General features: G+C 40.9%; 1 long non-coding RNA gene across 1 annotated transcript; it reads right to left on the bottom strand.

The window, feature by feature from the left end:
• Positions 1-895: 895 nt before the first annotated feature.
• On the bottom strand, positions 896-6,086 carry LOC125358046. Its single transcript, XR_007212257.1, has 3 exons — positions 6,075-6,086; positions 2,000-2,002; positions 896-1,139 (listed from the first exon to the last, which is right to left on the bottom strand). It is a non-coding gene; the product is annotated as an uncharacterized LOC125358046 (long non-coding RNA).
• Between the last annotated feature and the right edge of the window lie 12,961 nt (positions 6,087-19,047).

Below are 19,047 nucleotides of genomic sequence, written 5' to 3'. Positions count from 1 at the left end.
CCAATGCATAAATCACAAAGAAATATTACAAATTTCATGAAAGGTCAAGCCAACTAGCCATCTCCAAAAAACAGCACGACCGAAGAGGGGATAGAGAATAAAAATAAATAAATAAATAAATAAATAAACAATAAAAAAAACACTTCAGGCTATAATAGCAGAAATGACAGAAAACATTTCATGAAAGGTCAAGCCAACTAGCCATCTCCATAAAACAGCACGACTGAAGAGGGGATAGAGAATAAAAATAAATAAATAAATAAATAAATAAACAATTTAAAAAAAAAAAACACTTCAGGCTATAATAGCAGAAATGACAGAAAACATCAAGATTGAATTCCAAAAACAATTTCAGGAAAACAGAAGGGAACTTAAGGAAGTGAAGAAAGAAATGGAAAGACTGCAAGTAAAAATAGATATAGTCCACTTCTCTTTTTTTTTTTGGCCAGTCCTGGGGCTTGGGGACTCAGGACCTGAGCACTGTCCCTGGCTTCTTTTTGCTCAAGGCTAGCACTCTGCCACTTGAGCCACAGCGCCCCTTCTGGCCATTTTCTGTATATGTGGTGCTGGGGAATCGAACCCAGGGCCTCATGTATATGAGGCAGGCACTCTTGCCACTAGGCCATATCCCCAGCCCCTCCACTTTTCATTTAAAGAAGATCCTAACATCCTGAGAACCGAAATGCATGAAAAAAATGGAATCAAAATTCAACTCATTAAAAGAAGAAATTACCACACTGAGATCTGATCTAGCAACCATAAACAGATCACTTGCCTCAATGAAAACTACACTCAAAGCTAGTCTCAGAAGATTGATCTGATGGGATCTAGGGTGTCAATTCTGGAAGACAACTCAGCTGATAAGGACCAGAAGATTATCACACTCCAAGAAACTGTCAACCTTCATCACAGATTAATCCAGGAGATAATGGACAGGGAGAAGAGATATAATTGGCGTATAATCAGAACAGATGAAGGAGGAATATCAGAGCAGAGGTATACAGCATATATTCAATAGTTATTGTAGAGAATTTCCCCAATCTCAAAAGGGAAAATCTTACCCAAATAACAGAAACATATAGAACACCTAGTAGACCAGACCCTAGAAGAAACACCCCCAGACACATCATAGTCAGGTCCTCAGATCTTAACAAGGAACATATCCTGAATGCAGTCAAAACAAAGAACTACACCACAATGGAAAAAGATCAGAATCACTGCAGACCTCTCCACACAAACTTACAACTCACAAAGAGCCTGGAAGAACACCATCCAAGTCCTGAAGACCAAAAACTGCCAACCAAGACTTAGATACCCAGCAAAATTAGAATTTAGTTTCAATGGAGAAACGAAAACATTCCACAGCAAAGAAAAATTAAAGGAATATATGAACAAAAAGTCAGCCCTACAGAGAATTCTAAAAGGAGAACGTCACCCAACAGAAAACAGACAGGACCAAGAAACCCCAATAGCCAGAACCTAATAGGAAAAAAGCAGTTTAATTAACACAAGAAAGAAAGGAAAGAAGCAAAACACAGGTTAACAGGAAAATGGAAGAGAAAAAAAACACACCTATCAATGGTAACTATAAGCATCAATGGACTGAACTCTCCCATAAAAAGAAAAAGATTGACAGAGTGGATCCATAAACAAGGCCTATCTATCTGATGTCTTCAAGAGGCCCATCTCACAGCAAAGGACAAAAACAGGCTCAGAGTAAAAGGATGCAGTAAGATCTTCCAAGCAAATGCACCTACCAAAACAGCAGGGGTAGCCATCCTAATTTCAGACAAGCTAGATTTCTCATTAAAATCAGTTCAAAAAGATAAAGAAGGTCACTAAATATTAATACAGGGACGAATCCAGGAAGAAGATATGACAATAGTCAACATTTATGCACCCAATGATGGAGCACCTAAATATGTCAAACAAGTTCTCTCAGAACTACAGAACAAGATAGACCCAAATACAATCATAGTGGGAGATTTTAATACTCCACTCTCTCCAAGAGACAGATCCAACACACAGAGGATTAGCAAGGGAGCCAAAGACCTAAGTAATACCATATCCCACATGAATCTGACAGATCTATACAGAGTTTTTCACCCTACAGAGATCCAATACACATTCTTCTCAGCAGCCGATAGAACATACTCCAAAATGGATCATGTCATAGTCCACACAAAGAACCTCAGCAAATAGAAGAGTATTGATATTATCCCATGTATTCTATCTGATCACAGTGGAATCAAGGTAACCCTCAATAACAAAGGATACCACAGAAACTACACAAATACTTGGAGGCTAAACCCCTCACTGTTACCTAACACTTGGGTCACAGAGCAAATTAAAGACAAAATTAATGAATTCATAAGCCAAAACGACAATGAGAATACATCACAAAGAAACGTATGGGATACAGCAAAGGCAGTGCTGAGGGGCAAGAGCATTGCCCTCAGCACACACATGAAAAGAATGGAATTAGAACCGGTAAATAACCGTGTGATGCAGCTAAAATGACTGGAGAAACAAGAAAAATTTGAATCTAAAATGACTAGGAGGAGAGAGATCACAAAGATTAAAGAAGAGATAAATCTGATTGATAATAGAAAGACCATTCAACAAATAAATAAAACTAAAAGCTAGTTCTTTGAGAAAATAAATAAAATTGACAGACTCCTTGCAAGACTTACAAAAAGAAGAAGAAGAGACTTATGTCTGTACGATCAGGGACTCCACCGGAAAAATTACAACAAATACACAGGATATTCAAACAATCATAAGGAACTATTTCCAGAACCTTTACTCACTAAAAAATGAAAAATTTACAGCAATGGATCAATTCTTAGAGAAGTATAAACTGCCCAAACTGAACCAAGAAGAAATATATCAACTAAATAAACCAATAACTTACAGCGAGATACAGGAGGTAATCAAGAACCTCCCAACAAAGAAAAGCCCAGGCCCACATGGATTCACCAACGAATTCTATAAAATCTTCAGTGAGAGCTAATACCAATACTCCTCAAACTCTTCCATGAAATAGAAACAGAGGGAGAAATCCCAAACTCATTCTATGAAGCTAATATTATACTCATCCCCAAACCAGGCAAAGACCCAACAAAAAAAGAGAACTACAGACCAATATCACTAATGAACACAGACGCAAAGCTCCTCAACAAAATATTAGCTAACAGGATCCTGAAACTGATCAAGAAAATTATACATCATGACCAAGTAGGCTTCATCCCACAGACACAAGGATGGTTCAACACCCGCAAATCAATAAATGTAATTCACCACATCAACAGAGCTAAGACCAAGAACCACATCATCATCTCAGCCAATGCCCAAAAAGCTGTTGACAAAATACAACACCCATACATGTTAAAAGCCCTGGAGAGAACAGGAATAGAGGGAACATTCTTTAAAACAATAAAAGCCATATACAACAGACCAACTGCTAATATCATATTAAATGGGGAGAAACTAAAACCATTTCCCCTAAACTCAGGAACAAGACAAGGACTATTCAACACAGTGCTGGAATCCCTAGCCATAGCAATAAGGCAAGAGGAGGACATCAAAGGGATCCACATTGGCAAAGAAGAAATCAAACTCTCCATATTCTCAGATGACATGATCTTATATCTGAAGGAGCCAAAAAACTCAGTCCCCAAACTCCTAGACTTAATAAACCATTTTGGCAAAGTAGCAGGATACAAAATCAACCCGCAAAATTCAGCTTTTCTGTACACCAGCAATGCACAAGCAGAAAAGGAAATTATGGAAATAATAAAATTTACAATAGCTAAAAAAAATAATAAATTACTTAGGGATTAATCGAACTAAAGACGTGAATGACTTATTTAATGAGAACTATATGATGCAAGCACTAAACTCTTAATCTATCTATATATATTTTTTTTCTTTTTTTTGGCCAGTCCTGGGCCTTGAACTCAGGGCCTGAGCACTGTCCCTGGCTTCTTTTTGCTCAAGGCTAGCACTCTGCCACTTGAGCCACAGCACCACTTCTGGCCTTTTCTATATATGTGGTGCTGGGGAATCGAACCTAGGGCTTCATGTATATGATGCAAGCACTCTTGCCTCTAGGCCATATTCCCAGCCCAAGAACTATAAAAATCTAAAAAGGGAAATCAGAGAGGATACCAGGAGATGGAAAGACCTCCCATGCTCATGGGTAGGCAGAATCAATATAGTGAAAATGGCCATATTGCCCAAAATGTTATACAAATTCAATGCAATCCCCATCAAGATCACAGCTACATTCTTCACTGAAATAGAGAAAACAACACATAAATTCATTTGGAACAACAAAAGACCTAGAATAGCCAAAGCAATTCTAGGCAAAAGAAGGAACACAGGAGGTATCCCAATACCGGACTTCAAGCTCTATTACAGAGCCATCATAACAAAAACAGCCTGGTACTGGCATAAAAACAGACCTGAAGATCAGTGGAATAGGATAGAAGACCCGGAAATAAATCCGCATACTTACAGTCAGCTGATATTTGACAAAGGTGCTAAAGACATACAATGGAAAAAACATAGCCTCTTCAACTACTGGTGCTGGGAAAACTGGGCAGCCACATGTAGAAAACTCAAAGTAGACCCAAACCTATCACCATGCACCAAGATCAACTCAAAATGGATTAAAGACCTCAACATCAGACCTGAAACCCAGAAACTACTGAAGGACAGAGTAGGAGAGACACTAGAACTTATAGGCACAGGTAGGAACTTCCTGAACAGAGTCCCAGGGGCACAACAGATAGGGGAGAGTCTCGACAAATGGGACTACTACAAAATAAAGTTTCTGCACACCTAAAGACATAGCCACCAAACTAGAAAGACAGCCAACCATATGGGAAAGGATCTTCACCAGCACAGCAGCAAACAAAGGCCTAATATCCGTCATCTACAGAGAACTCAAAAAACTAACCCCCTCCAAATCTAGTAAACCAATTGTTAAATGGGCAAAGGAGCTAAAGAGAGACTTCACAGAAGAGATAAAAATGGCAAAGAAACATATGAGGAAATGTTCAACATCCCTGGCAGTAAGGAAATGCAAATAAAACAACCCTGAGATACAACCTCACTCCAGTTAGAATGGCCTATACTCTGAACTCAACAACAAATGCTGGAGGGGATGCACTGTAGGAGGGAGTGCAAATTAGTACAACCACTTTGAAGAACAGTATGGAGGTTCCTCAAAAAGATCAGCATAGACCTACCCTATGACCCAGCCCTACCACTCCTAGGCATCTATCCTGAACAACAGGTCTCAGGATATCAAAAAGACATCTGCATATCCATGTTTATTGCTGCACAATTCACAATAGCCAAAATATGGAAACAACCCAGATGCCCCTCTACAGATGAATGGATCCAAAAAATGTGGTACCTGTACACAATAGAATACAACATAGCGATTAGAAATGATAAAATAATGGTATTCACAGGGAAATGGTCAGAACTTGAAAAAATAATGTTGAGCGAGACAAGCCTAGAACACAGAGAACAAAGGTGCATGGTCTCCTTGATATATGATTGTTAAGGAGTGGGCGGGGAGAACAGTAGAGATCAGGTCTGTAAAATAACAAACTTTTTTTAATTTTTTATTTATTAATTAAATTTTGTTGACAAGGTGTTGTGCAAAAGGGGTATAGTTACATAATAGCACAGTGAGTACATTTCTTGTGATAGCTTACACCCTCATTTTTCTTTCCCTTTTCTAGATCAGATAGGCATATATACAATACCCAGTGTACCAAGAACATATACAGTAACCACGTGGCATACGCCAAAGGAAATTCACCTAGAACTTTAAATATAATGGCAACAATAGAGTTTGTTTATCCTTGTCTTATATGATCATACATACATAGCTGTTGAGCTATTGTGATCCACTGAGAGGTCTATTTTAGACCTTTTTATGTTTAGTAGTTGTTTGGTTTTAGTTACATAATGTAAGGTCGCTGACCCAAACCTGTGGAAATACCATTTGACAAGAAGTTTCTTGTTTCGCAGACCTGATCTCTAGTGTCCCACACACACCTTAACAGTAATATATCAAGGAGATGTTGAGGTCCTTGATCAATTTGAGTTGATCCTGGTGCATGGTGATAGGCTAGGGTCTACTTTGAGTTTTCTACATATGGCTGCCCAGTTTTCCCAGCACCAGTAGTTGAAGAGGCTATGTTTTTTCCATTGTATGTCTTTAGCTCCTTTGTCGAATATCAGCTAACTGTAAGTATGCGGATTTATTTCTGGGTATTCTATTCTATTCCATTGGTCTTCAGGTCCGTTTTTATGCCAGTACCAAACTGTTTTTGTTATGATGGCTCTATAATAGAGCTTGAAATCTGGTATTGGGATACCTCCTGTGTTCCTTCTTTTGCCTAGAATTGCTTTGGCTGTTCTAGGTCTTTTGCTGTTCCATATGAATTTATGGGTTGCTTTCTCTATTTCAGTGAAGAATGTAGCTGTGATCTTGATGGGGATTGCATTGAATTTGTATAACAATTTGGGCAATATGGCCATATTCACTAAATTGATTCTGCCTACCCATGAGCATGGGAGGTCTTTCCATCTCCTTGTGTCCTCTTAAAATAACAAACTTCTTTTCAAATGGTATTTCCACATGTTTGGGTCAGCGACTTTACATTATGTTTCTAAAGCCAAACAATTACTAAACAAACACAAAAATCTCTAGGATAGACCTATCAGAGGATTAAAATAGCTATGTACATATGATTACATAAGATGAGGCTAAGCAAAATGAACTCCAAGAGAAGGATGCAGGAGGATTTTATTGTTGTCGTTATGTTTAATGTACTAGGTAAACTTCTTTTGGAATACCCCACGTGGTTACTGTTTATAATTTTGGTACACTGGATATTGTATATATGCTTATCTGAACGGGGGAAGGGAAAGAAAAATGAGGGAGGGTATAATAAATATGACAATAAATGTCCTTACTACCTTATGTAACTGTATCCCCTCTGTACATCACCTTGTCAATAAAATTTTAATTTTTAAAAAAAAGAGTCCCAGGAGCACAGTGGATAGGAAGGAGACTTGACCAATTGGATGACATCAAATAAAAAGCTTCTACATAACAATGGTATATTTACTAAACTAAAAAGGCAGTCAAAAGCATGGGAGAACATCTTTACCAGCTATACATTCAACAAGGGCCTGATATCCAAAAGATACGAGGAGCTCAAGCAACTAAACTCCCCCATATTAATAACCCAATTTATATTTATTTTTTATTTATATTTATTTTATTTATTTATATTTATATAGACAAGGTAGCTAAACAGAAACGTCTCAGATGAAGAAGTAAAATGGACAATAAACACATGAGGAAATGCTCAACTTCCCTGGCCAAAAAGGAAATGCAAAACATTGAGATTCCATGTCACTCCAGTAAGATTGATCAGCATCAAGAATACAAATAGTAGATGGGTACTGGTGGCTCATACCTGTAATCCTACCTTCACAGGAGACCAAGGTCAGAGGATCCTGGTTCAAAGTCAACATGGGAGTGAAAGTCTGTAAGACTCTTATCCCCAATAAACTACTCAAAGCTGGAAGTGGTGCTGTGGTTCATGGTAGAAGGCTAGCCTTGAACACCAAGAGGCTCAGAGAGAATGCCCAGGTCCTGAATTCAAGCCCCAGGACTGGCAAAAAAGAAAGAATACAAACAGTAAGTCAGGAGCTGGTGGCCCATGCCTATAATCCTAGATACTCAGGAGGCTGAGATCTGAGGACTGGAGTTAAAAGCCAGCCTTGGGATCAGGTACCCAGGGCTCCAACCTGTAATCCTAACTACTCAGGAGGCTGAGATCTGAAAATTGCAGTTCAAAGCCAGCCCAGGCAGGAAAGTCCAGAGACTCTTATCTCCAATTAACCACCACAAGTGGCACTGTGGCTCAAGTGGTAGAATGCAAGACTTGAGTTGAAGAGCTCAGGGACAGTGCCCAGGCCTAAACTCAAGCCCCATGACCAACAACAACAACAACAAAAAGGCAGCCTCGGTAAGAAAGTCTGCATGACTCTTAACTCCACTAACTACCAAAAGAGCTGGAAGGGAAGCTCTGGTTTAAGTGGTAGAGTGATAGCCTTGAACACAAAAGATCAAGATAGTGCATAGGCCCTGAGCTGAAGCCTCCAGTGTTGGGGTTCAGCTTTGGCCTTGAGGGGGAAGGGCATTGGAAAGCGCACCCGAGACGCCGCCCTTCCCCCAGCCCTGGGGAATGCAGAAGCAGGCCACAATTCTCTGGGTTCAGAACCAGAAGAACTGGCTTTACGAACAGCCCCCAAACTTTCTCGCCAGCCCATGTGCCCCCCAGTCTCGCTGGTTTTCGCCCCTGGCGTGGCGCTATCCAAGTGACGTTAGCTCATGAGGGGGTCCTATGACAAGCTCCCAGCCTATCGCCAGCTCTCTGGTCGATGACCCCTTCTCTCGTCACCTTCTACTATATCAGCTACTAGCCCCTCCCTTATTAAATCAGATTTGCTCTTGAAGCGTCTCCGAGATCCGCATACGCCTGGCTTTCTTCACGGCTAAGGAGGGAGGTAAAGCGATCTTGTACGGCCGTGTGCACCTGAGGTCTTTCCTGAGCCCCCCACTCCACTCTGGCCTTACCTGCGGGTCGGGTGACCAGGGGAGAGGGTGAGAAAGGGAGCTGTTAGAGCAGAGCAGAGCCTGGATCCCTGCGCCAGGGGAGGTGACCCGAGCCCGGCACTCCAGGACCAGCACCAAAAAATAATAATAATAAAACACAATAAATAATACTGGAAGGGATGTGGGGAGAAAAAGGAACCCTCTTACATTGCTGATGGGAATGTAATAACTAGTACAACCACTCTGGAAGGTGGTTTGGAGATTCCTCAAAAAAACTAAACATAGAGCCTGGATACTAGTGGCTCACACCTGTAATCCTAGCTACTCAAGAGGCTGAGCTCTCAGGATGGAGATTGGAAGCCAGCCTGGGGAGAAAAAGTTTGTGAGACTCTTATTTCCAGTTAACCACAAAAAGACAGAAATGGGGCTGTGGCTCAAGTGATAGACTGCTAGCCTTGTGCAGAAAAACTCAGAGACAGTGCCCAGCCATAATTCAAGCCCCAGTACTGGCAAAAAAAAATCTAAACTACTCTATGATCTAGCCATACCACTCTTGAGCATCTACCTAGAGCATATATAGAGGATATATAAGGATACTTGCACATCTATGTTCATTGATGTGCTATTTACAGTATCCAAGTTGTGAAAACATCCCAGATACACTACAACAGATTGGGTCAAGAAAATGTAGTACATTTATACAATACAATTTTACTCATCCAGTAGACAGAACAATATGAATTGGAGACATGGTTCAGTTGGTTGAGTGCTAACCAGTGAGCAAAAGTGACAGCTGTCAACTTCAAATCCCAGCCTCAGACATAGAAAAGAAGAAAAGAAAAGAAAAAAATAAAGAAAGAGCCAGACACTAGAAGCTCACACCTGTAATCCCAGCTACTCAGAAGGCTGAGATCTGAGGAACACAATTCACAGCCAGCCTGGGCAGGAAAATCCGTGAGACTCTTATCTACTATTAACCACCAGAAAACCACAAGTGGCTCTGTGGCTCAAAGTAGTAGGCCACTAGCCTTGAGCAAAAGAGCTCAGGGGTGGTGCCTAGGCCCCAAATTCATGTTTTCTCTCATATGTGGAACCTAAAACACAACTAGGCACAATGACATATACAGATCTCAATGCATTGACACATAAACTGAATAAAGGATGATATGCTTAAGGGAGGGATTCAAAGGTGTAACTTCTCTGACCAACTGTTTATCTAAATACTAGGAAGCATGTTTTGGGGAGAGGGAAAAGGGGAGCCACTGGGATAAGGGGAGGAAGGGTAAGCAAATGTAGTCATAACATCCAATGTACACTATGTAAATAATTTTTTTTGCCTTTCCTGGGGCTTGGACTCAGGGCCTAAGCACTGTCCCTGGCTTCTTTTTGCTCAAGGCTAGCACTCTACCACTTGAGCCACAGCACCACTTCTGGCTTTTTCTATATATGTGATGCTGAGGAATCAAACCCAGGGCTCATGTATGCTAAGCAAGCACTCTACCACTGGGCCACATTCCCAGCCCACTATGTAAAAGCTTAACTATGTAACTTGAGGCTAGAGATGGATGGGAAAAACAGGGGCAACAAAGGAAGGGATGACTCTGCCCATAGTACTCACAACCTGAATTATGGAATGGTAATTTCTGTGTACAAGTACTTAATATAACAATAAGAAGAAGAAAATCAAACATGCAAAATAAATTTAAAAATTTTTAAGACAAGAGTAAAAATTGATTTTCCAGATGTTGTTGGGTTTTAACATGATATTTGGGTGTGTGGCTGCAGATAATATTGCATATCACCCTAAATTATGCTATCTGAAATAGCAGAACACAATACAAGACAAGAATATGAGGAGGAAATGTCAACAGCTTTAACATTTTTCATTTTCCCACCTGAAGAAATTTTAAACTGTGCAATTAATTTAGTTAAATCTCACCATCATGGTTCAATCAAGCATACATATTATAGAATCAAGCTAACATATTATAGAATATGTTAGCCCTTGCCCAGTCAGTCCCAGAAAAAGAAATCCTGCTTTCCTACTTAATTCCTATTTAATAAGTAATTCTAAACCAGGAAACAGATAATACTGAGACTTCTGAACCCACAATCTCTTGGAAGATCAAATCTTAACTCAAGGTTAGGTTGCAATTCCTGAAGTAAGTTACAAGTATCACTAACTAGGTTATGGCTCTGAGAGGGAAAAAAATGCCTATTTTTAATGGTACTGAGATTAAATCTCAGGGCTTCATGCTTGCTAAGCTGTCACTCTACCACTCAAGCCAGACCAATCCAGTTTCTTGTTGGTTACTATCAAGAATGGATCTCTAACTTTCTTGCCCAAGCTGTCCTTGAATAACAATCCTTTGGCTCTCAGCCAGCTAGCATTATAGGCATGAGCCACTGGCACCGGCTATACACACACGTGCTTTTGGCCATTTCTCACTGGTTAGTCAGCAAGCCCTTATAACTTCTGTTTACTTCTGAGCCAACCTTGGCCTGCCACCTCTTTTTTTCACAACTTGTATTCTAACAAGAGTTTTATGTAATTGGGGAGAAAAATCAAAACAAAATAATTTATGGAAGGGTCTGGTCAAGATGGAGGCCAAGCAATAAGGAATCACCTTAGCCCTGTCTAATCACACAGAGATTTAGGGTCCCAGCACCCAAGAGATCAACAACAAGAAAAATAACAAGAATGAAGAACTTACCCCTAACACACACAAGGTGCCTTCCCCACTCCCCACTTGACACTTGGGCAGAACCTGACCAGCAGCATCCAGATGCAGAAAGATTTCACAGCACCAGTGATGTAGACCAGCAACATGAGAATGTAGCATCCAGACCCAGAGATCATCCACAGCACTGCTGGTCTGCCCACAACCAATGTCAGGAGACGCCCACCCACAGGAGACTGGCACTAGTGGTGACCCACAGGACTTGGCCCTGACGTCTCCCTCCTGCCTTAGAAATGATACCATACGGGGCTGGGAATATGGCCTAGTGTCAAGAGTGCTTGCCTCATACACATGAAGCCCTGGGTTCAATTCCTCAGCACCACATATATAGAAAATGGCCAGAAGTGGCGCTGTGACTCAAGTGGCAGAGTGCTAGCCTTGAGCAAAAAGAAGCCAAGGACAGTGCTCAGGCCCTGAGTCCAAGCCCCAGGACTGACAAAAAAAAAAAAAAAAATGACACCATACTTGAGGAGAATGAAGAGGCCAGAACCTTTTCTCATCCCACCCTTCAGCCTGTTTTCCTCCAGTGGATGACCACAAGGACCAATTCTGGATGGTCACTAGGACCTTGCACCCTCCACAGCTCTGGCTGCTGGTGGGAAAAATTTGATCCACTAAAAGACAGACAATATCCCCCTCACCAATGAGGGCCTACCTCCCCAAACTCACCTCGGAGGCCTGAACTACAGACCAATTTCTCTGATGAACACAGATGTAAAGCTCTTCAAAATACGAGCCATCAAAATCCAGAAACAAATCAGAAAAAAAAATCATACATTGTGGGAGAATAACTTCTCTGAGCAGTGGGAGACTTAGCCTCGGCACAAAAGTTCTGATGCCTTATTAGCAAACTAATAGGCCTATGGGGGAAAAAAATCTCCATTAAAGAAGTCTCCTGTGGGGGCTGGGAATATGGTCTAGTGGCAAGGCTGCTTGCCTCCTATACATGAAGCCCTGGGTTCAATACCCCAGCACCAGATATATAGAAAATGGCCAGAAGTGGCACTGTGGCTCAAGTGGCAGAGTGCTAGCCTGGAGCAAAAAGAAGCCAGGGACAGTGCTCAGGCCCTGAGTCCAAGCCCCAGGACTGGCAAAGAGGAGGAGGAGGAGGAGGAGGAGGAGGAGGAGGAGGAGGAGGAGGAGGAGGAGGAGGAGGAGGAGGAGGAGGAGGAGGAGGAGGAGGAGGAGGAGGAGGAGGAGGAGGAGGAGGAGGAGGAGGAGGAGGAGGAGGAGGAGGAGGAGGAGGAGGAGGAGGAGGAGGAGGAGGAGGAGGAGGAGGAGGAGGAGGAGGAGGAGGAGGAGGAGGAGGAGGAGGAGGAGGAGGAGGAGGAGGAGGAGGAGGAGGAGGAGGAGGAGGAGGAGGAGGAGGAGGAGGAGGAGGAGGAGGAGGAGGAGGAGGAGGAGGAGGAGGAGGAGGAGGAGGAGGAGGAGGAGGAGGAGGAGGAGGAGGAGGAGGAGGAGGAGGAGGAGGAGGAGGAGGAGGAGTCTCCTTTGTTTATTGGCCAAAGGAAGCCACTTTGTACCAGGGTCCAACAACATTATGACCACTTAGGCTTCATTCCACAGGCACAGGGTGGGTTTAACACATGCAAATTAATCAATGTGATTCACCACATCATCAGAGCCAAAGACAAGACAAAATGCAACATCCATTCATGTTACAAGCTTTGGAGAAGCTAGGAATAAAAATAACATTCCTTTAAAATAATAAAAATATATATGACAGACTAACTGAATGTCAAACTGAATGGGGAAAAATAAAATCATTTCCCCTAAAGTCAGGAACAAGGCAAGGATGCCCACTCTCCCCAGTCCTCTTCAACATTGTTCTGGAATTCCTAGCCAGTGCAATAAGGCAAGAAAAGGACATAAGAGGAATTCATATGGGAAAGATGAAATCAAACTATTCCTATTTGCAGATGACATGATATTACACGTAAAAGGAAAAAAAAAACAAAACACAAAAACTTCCATCCCCAAGCTCCTAGAGCTGATCAATCACTTTGGCAAGTAGCAGGATAAAAAATTAACACAAAAAATCAGTAGCCTTTCTAGATGCCAACAATCCAAAATTCATATGAAACAACTGAATAGTCCTAGAATAGTCCTAGAATACCTAGAATAGTCGAAAAAAAAAAAAGTAATGCATGTGGTATCACAATATCAGAGCTCAAAGTCTACTACAGAGCCATAATAACAAAAACAGCTTACTATTGGCACAAAAATAGAGCTGAAGATCAATGGAATAGATTAGAAGACCCCAGAAATAAAACCAAATACTTACAGTTGTCTGATATTTGATAAGGGAGCCAAAGACATACAGTAGAAAAGAAAAATAGCCCCTTCAACAATTTGTGTTGGGAAAACTTGGCAGCCATATGCAGAAAGCCAAAAGTGGATCTCTGTTTGTCACCATGCATTAATATCAGTTCAAAATGGATCAAAGACTAGATGCTAAACTTTGAAACTACTGCAAGAAAAAGTAGGAGAGCTATTGGGCTCTTGTGACCCTCTGCTGTGACTTGTCTAAACCTGTGCTAATTATTCCCTATAAGGGAGACCATAGAGTCCATGTTTCTTTGGGTCTGGCTCACTTCACTTAGTATAACTTTTTCCAAGTCCTTCCATTTCCTTACAAATTGGGCAATGTCATTCTTTCTGATAGAGGCATAAAATTCCATTGTGTATATGTACCATATTTTCCTGTTCTATTCGTCTATTGAGGGGCATCTGGGTTGGTTCCAGATTCTAGCTATGACAAATTGTGCTGCAATGAACATTGTTCTGCTGGTGGCTTTAGTGTGGTTTTGTTTGTGGTCTTTTGGATAGACACCCAAAAGTGGGGCTGCTGGGTCATAGGGAAGGTCTATGTTTAGTGTTCTGAGGAATCTCCATACCGCTTGCCAGAGTCGCTGAACCAATAGCTATACCCTTATGAACACATAAGATGACGCTAAGTGAAATGAACTCCATGTTATGGAAACGATTGTTATATCACAGTTGTAACTACTTTCAATGTGCCATGTGTAACTGTAGCTTCTATTATTGATGATCTTCTTGTATCACCTTTCTGTGGTTGTACCTACACTATCTCTATACTATCTTATCTGAGTATATTGGAAACCGTGTATATTGGTATTAAAACTAGGAAATTGAAAGGGAATACCAAAATCGAGAGACACAGGGTAAAAAAAAAAGACAAACATCTACAAAAGCAATACTTGCAAAACTGTTTGGTGTAAATGAACTGAACAACTCATGGTGGGGGAAAGGGAAATGGGGAGGGGGAGGGGAAATGGGGAGGGGGAGGGGGAATGAGGGATGAGGTAACAAACAGTACAAGAAATGTATCCAATGCCTAATGTATGAAACTGTAACCTCTCTGTATATCAGTTTGATAATAAAAAACTTTAAATAAAAAAAAAGAAAAAAGTAGGAGAAATGTTAGGTAGAAACTTCTTCAATAGAGTCCCTGGAGCACATCAAAATTAAGTTTCTGCACAGCTAAGGACATAGTTACTAAACTAGAAGGACAGCCAACCAACTTGGAGAAGATCTTTAGAATCAATATATCAGACAAAGGCCTGAGATATATATATATATATATATCATATATCATATATATATATATCCAATGTATACCAGGAGATCAAGAAACAATAAACCAATCATTAAATGGGCAAGGAAGCTAAGGAGAGAGTTCTCAGAAGTAAGAATGGTAAAGAAGGGGCTGGGAATATGGCCTAGTGGTAAAGTGCTTGTCTCGTATACATGAAGCCCTGGGTTCGATTCCTCAGCAGCACACACACACACACACACACACACACACACACACACACACACACACACACACGCCAAAAGTGGCGCTGTGGCTCAAGTGGCAGAGTGCTAGCCTTGAGCCAAAGGAAGACAGGAAAAATGCTCAGGCCCTGAGTTCAAGCCCCAGGACTAGCAACAAAAACAAAATCAAACAAACAAAAGAATGGTAAAGAAATACAGGAGGAAATGCTCATCATCCCTGGCCATAAAGGAAATGCAAATCAAAACAATTGAGATTCCATTTCACCCCAGTAAGGCTGACCAACATTGTGAATTCAAACAACAACAAATGTTGGTGGGGATGTGGAGAAAAAGGAATCCTACTGCACTGTTGGCAGGAATATAAACTAATATAACCACTCTGAACAGCAGTCTGGATGTTCCTCAAAAACCTAAACATAGACCTTCCTTCCCTACAATTCAGCCATAACATTCCTAGGCATCTACCCTGAATATCATGAGCCAGGACATGAATGGGACACCTGCACATCCATGTTCATTGCCCCACTATTTACAATAGCCAAGCACAATAGCCAAAATATGAAAACAGCTCAGATACCTCACAATAGATGAGTGGATCTAAAAAATGTAATACCTATAGACAATGGAATTTTACACAGTCATTAGAATGTCATTTTCAGGAAAGTGGACGGATAGAACAAATGTTAAGTGAGGTAAGCCAAGCTCAGAGAGACAAATGCCTCATTCTCTCTTAATGTAGATATTAGATCTAAAATGCACTGAAATATGATAAATTGTATAGGAGTCTATACACAGTGAGACCAAAAGAAGACACTCTTAGGAGATAAACACAAAGGAGAGGGGCTGGGAATATGGCCTAGTGGTAAAGTGCTCGCCTCATATACATGAAGCCCTAGGTTCTATTCCTCAGCACCACATATATAGGAAAAAGCCAGAAGTGGAGCTGTGGCTCAAGAGGTAGAGTACTAGCCTTGAGCAAAACGAAGTCAGGGACAGTGCTCAGGCCCTGAGTCCACGCCCCAGGACTGGCAACAAAAACAAAACAAACACAAAGGAGAAATGCTTAAGTGCCTCTTCATATTTATGTAAAATAATATAAATACTGAAATGAACTCCAAGATGTGGAAACAAGAGACTTCTTTTTATTCCCTTTCTTTCTTTCTTTCTTTCTTTCTTTCTTTCTTTCTTTCTTTCTTTCTTTCTTTCTCTCTTTCTTTTCTCTTCTTTTCTTTTTTCAGTTTTTAGTTTTTGATGACTCTGTCTTCTTTCCCTTAGGTATGGTATATTCAAGTGTACATCTTTGGAAGGGTTGGGGGACAGTACAGAACTAGACAGAAAAGGGGACAGAAAAGGGGTGAAGGAGTGCAGTAGTGCCACTCATTGGACACTGATGAAAATGAACTATACAACTCATGAGTAGAAACAGGAGGGAAGGACTGGGAGAGAATGAGGGAACAGAAGACACTGTATGAAAGGAAGTGCAATCATTACCTGACTCATGTCATTATAATCCCTCTATACATCATCTCTATAATAACAACAAAGTAAATTTGTTATGGGGAAGACCATCATGAGAGACCACACAGACACAGAGTACAACCAACAGAAAGTCTTTATTACCCGCCGGGACTACACTGAGCAATCAGGTGTCCAAAAGTGCAGTACCAAGCCTGGCTTCATGGCCTCTTTTAAAGCAGAAACCCACCTCCTATTTACTCAGGGGTTGAAAATCCCTAACAGTTCTTTCCTACAGATGCAAACCAAGCAGGACATTACAGAATCTTAGACAATGCGGTAAGCAGCATGACCCAGTTCTGTGATTTGTCTCTGTGACTCATTACCTTGGAACATAAATGTAACAGTGGACACATGTATCTTCAAATTTCAAACCGTAAGGAACTAGTCTCGTGGGTGGAGGTGCAGTCCTTTCTTTAAGATGGAGTCACAGGGGCTGGGGATATAGCCTAGTGGCAAGAGTGCCTGCCTGGGATACATGAGGCCCTAGGTTCGATTCCCCAGCACCACATATACAGAAAACGGCCAGAAGCGGCGCTGTGGCTCAAGTGGCAGAGTGCTAGCCTTGAGCGGGAAGAAGCCAGGGACAGTGCTCAGGCCCTGAGTCCAAGGCCCAGGACTGGCCAAAAAATAAAAAAAATAAAAAAAGATGGAGTCACAGAAGCTAAGAGTAAATTCTAAGATGGTAAGGTTTGATAAGCCCTATTACAAATGAAATAAAATTAAAAAATAATATTTTGATGCATGAAAAGCATATAAACTTCAAATTTCAGTGCCTATAAAGATTTATAACATAGCTACACCCATTTGTATGTGCATTGCTTACCTAAATTGCTGTTTTCATGAACAATGACAGAATTGAATAGCTATGATAGAGACTTTATCATCCTCAAGGTCAAAAATATTTATTATCTGGCCCTTTAGAGAGAAAACTTGAAAACATCTGCTCTAAACACTTTTATATAAATGATGTTTGGAAGCTTTAGGGACTTCAAAAAATGTCTGGGGAAAAAATAGACCTAGGCCATTCAGGACATAAACCAGCCCCAAATAACTGCAGAAATTTTGGGAAAGAGGCTCAGACAACTCCAAAGATAGGACTATCTTTGACTAGATAAGACTAGAAGAAAGAAGTCATATCAATCTTAAAGTATCCAAAGAAATGAGATGAAGAAATACTAAAATCACTATTCAAAGTAAATAGGAAAATATCACTACTCAGAGAGTATCACTTAAAACATTGTAGATGATAGTTGGATTACAAGATTTCTTTTCATGTCCCTTGACACTAAGAATCCATACTTCTTCTAGTTTATGAAGATTAAATCATCTTAGAATTTTACTAATTCAAAGAAATATGAATTTCTTAAAATGCACTGTGCAATAAGAAAACCTTTCCTGACCTGTAAAAAAATCACACTTTCTTATTTTTTTCTTCAAACATGTTTTGAAACAACAGATCTGAAGTCACCAACAAGCCCTCGTATACCCCTATAGACTGATGCCACAAAGTGGATGGGGGAGAACAAGAATCTAAGAAAATCTCTCAGGAAACAGACTGCAGATATTAATCTTTCCTTTGCACAGGGGTCCATTACAATATTCCCCAAGCTAAAGGTCTCGCATAGCATAATTGACTCTGGGGAAAAATAAGTAACAAAACACAGGAGGGACCAACTAGTAGGTACCTTGAGTAGGAGGAAAATATCTAAAAATAAGCAGAAAATTTTAAAAATAATTCAATTTTCAGTACATTGGCCCTTTTCTTCAATCCAGCCAAAACTGAGTCTTCGGCCATGAGCTCTTCTCAATAAGTCCTGCAGTTCCTTTCAGATGTGGGAAGCCCTGGCTTGTGTTCCTTCTTTCATACTGCAAAAATACTCTCCATGGATGCTGACACACTAGGTGAGAGTAACTTCCTCTTCCCCAGATTGCACCTGTCACTGTACTGATCCCATTTTCCAGAGTTAAACATTGTCTATAGGCTTGATTGCTAATGTACAGAGGAGCTAAGGAGAGAGGAAGATATTCTCAAATATAGATGGCCACAAAGTATGTTTCAGATACAGGCAAATGTTGGCTCCAAACACTGTCTAAGGGATTTCTCCAGGCTTGGTTATTTCATCTCTCATTACCTTTCTTTGATTTCTTTACATACTTTCCTTTTTGTTCTCTTTCCTCTCCCTCTCTCTTTACCCCTCTCCCTCTCATCCTGCCACTACCCATTTCTCCCTCTCCCTTTTCCTCTCCCTGTCTCCCTGTCTTTCTCTGTCTCTGTCTCTCTGTCTGTCTGTCTGTGTGTGTGTGTGTCTCTCTCACACACACACACACACA

The sequence above is a fragment of the Perognathus longimembris genome, chromosome 10 (genome assembly GCF_023159225.1).
Source record: "Perognathus longimembris pacificus isolate PPM17 chromosome 10, ASM2315922v1, whole genome shotgun sequence".
In the NCBI taxonomy this organism is placed as follows: domain Eukaryota; kingdom Metazoa; phylum Chordata; class Mammalia; order Rodentia; family Heteromyidae; genus Perognathus; species Perognathus longimembris.
This window is presented reverse-complemented; position numbering and strand designations above follow the sequence as displayed.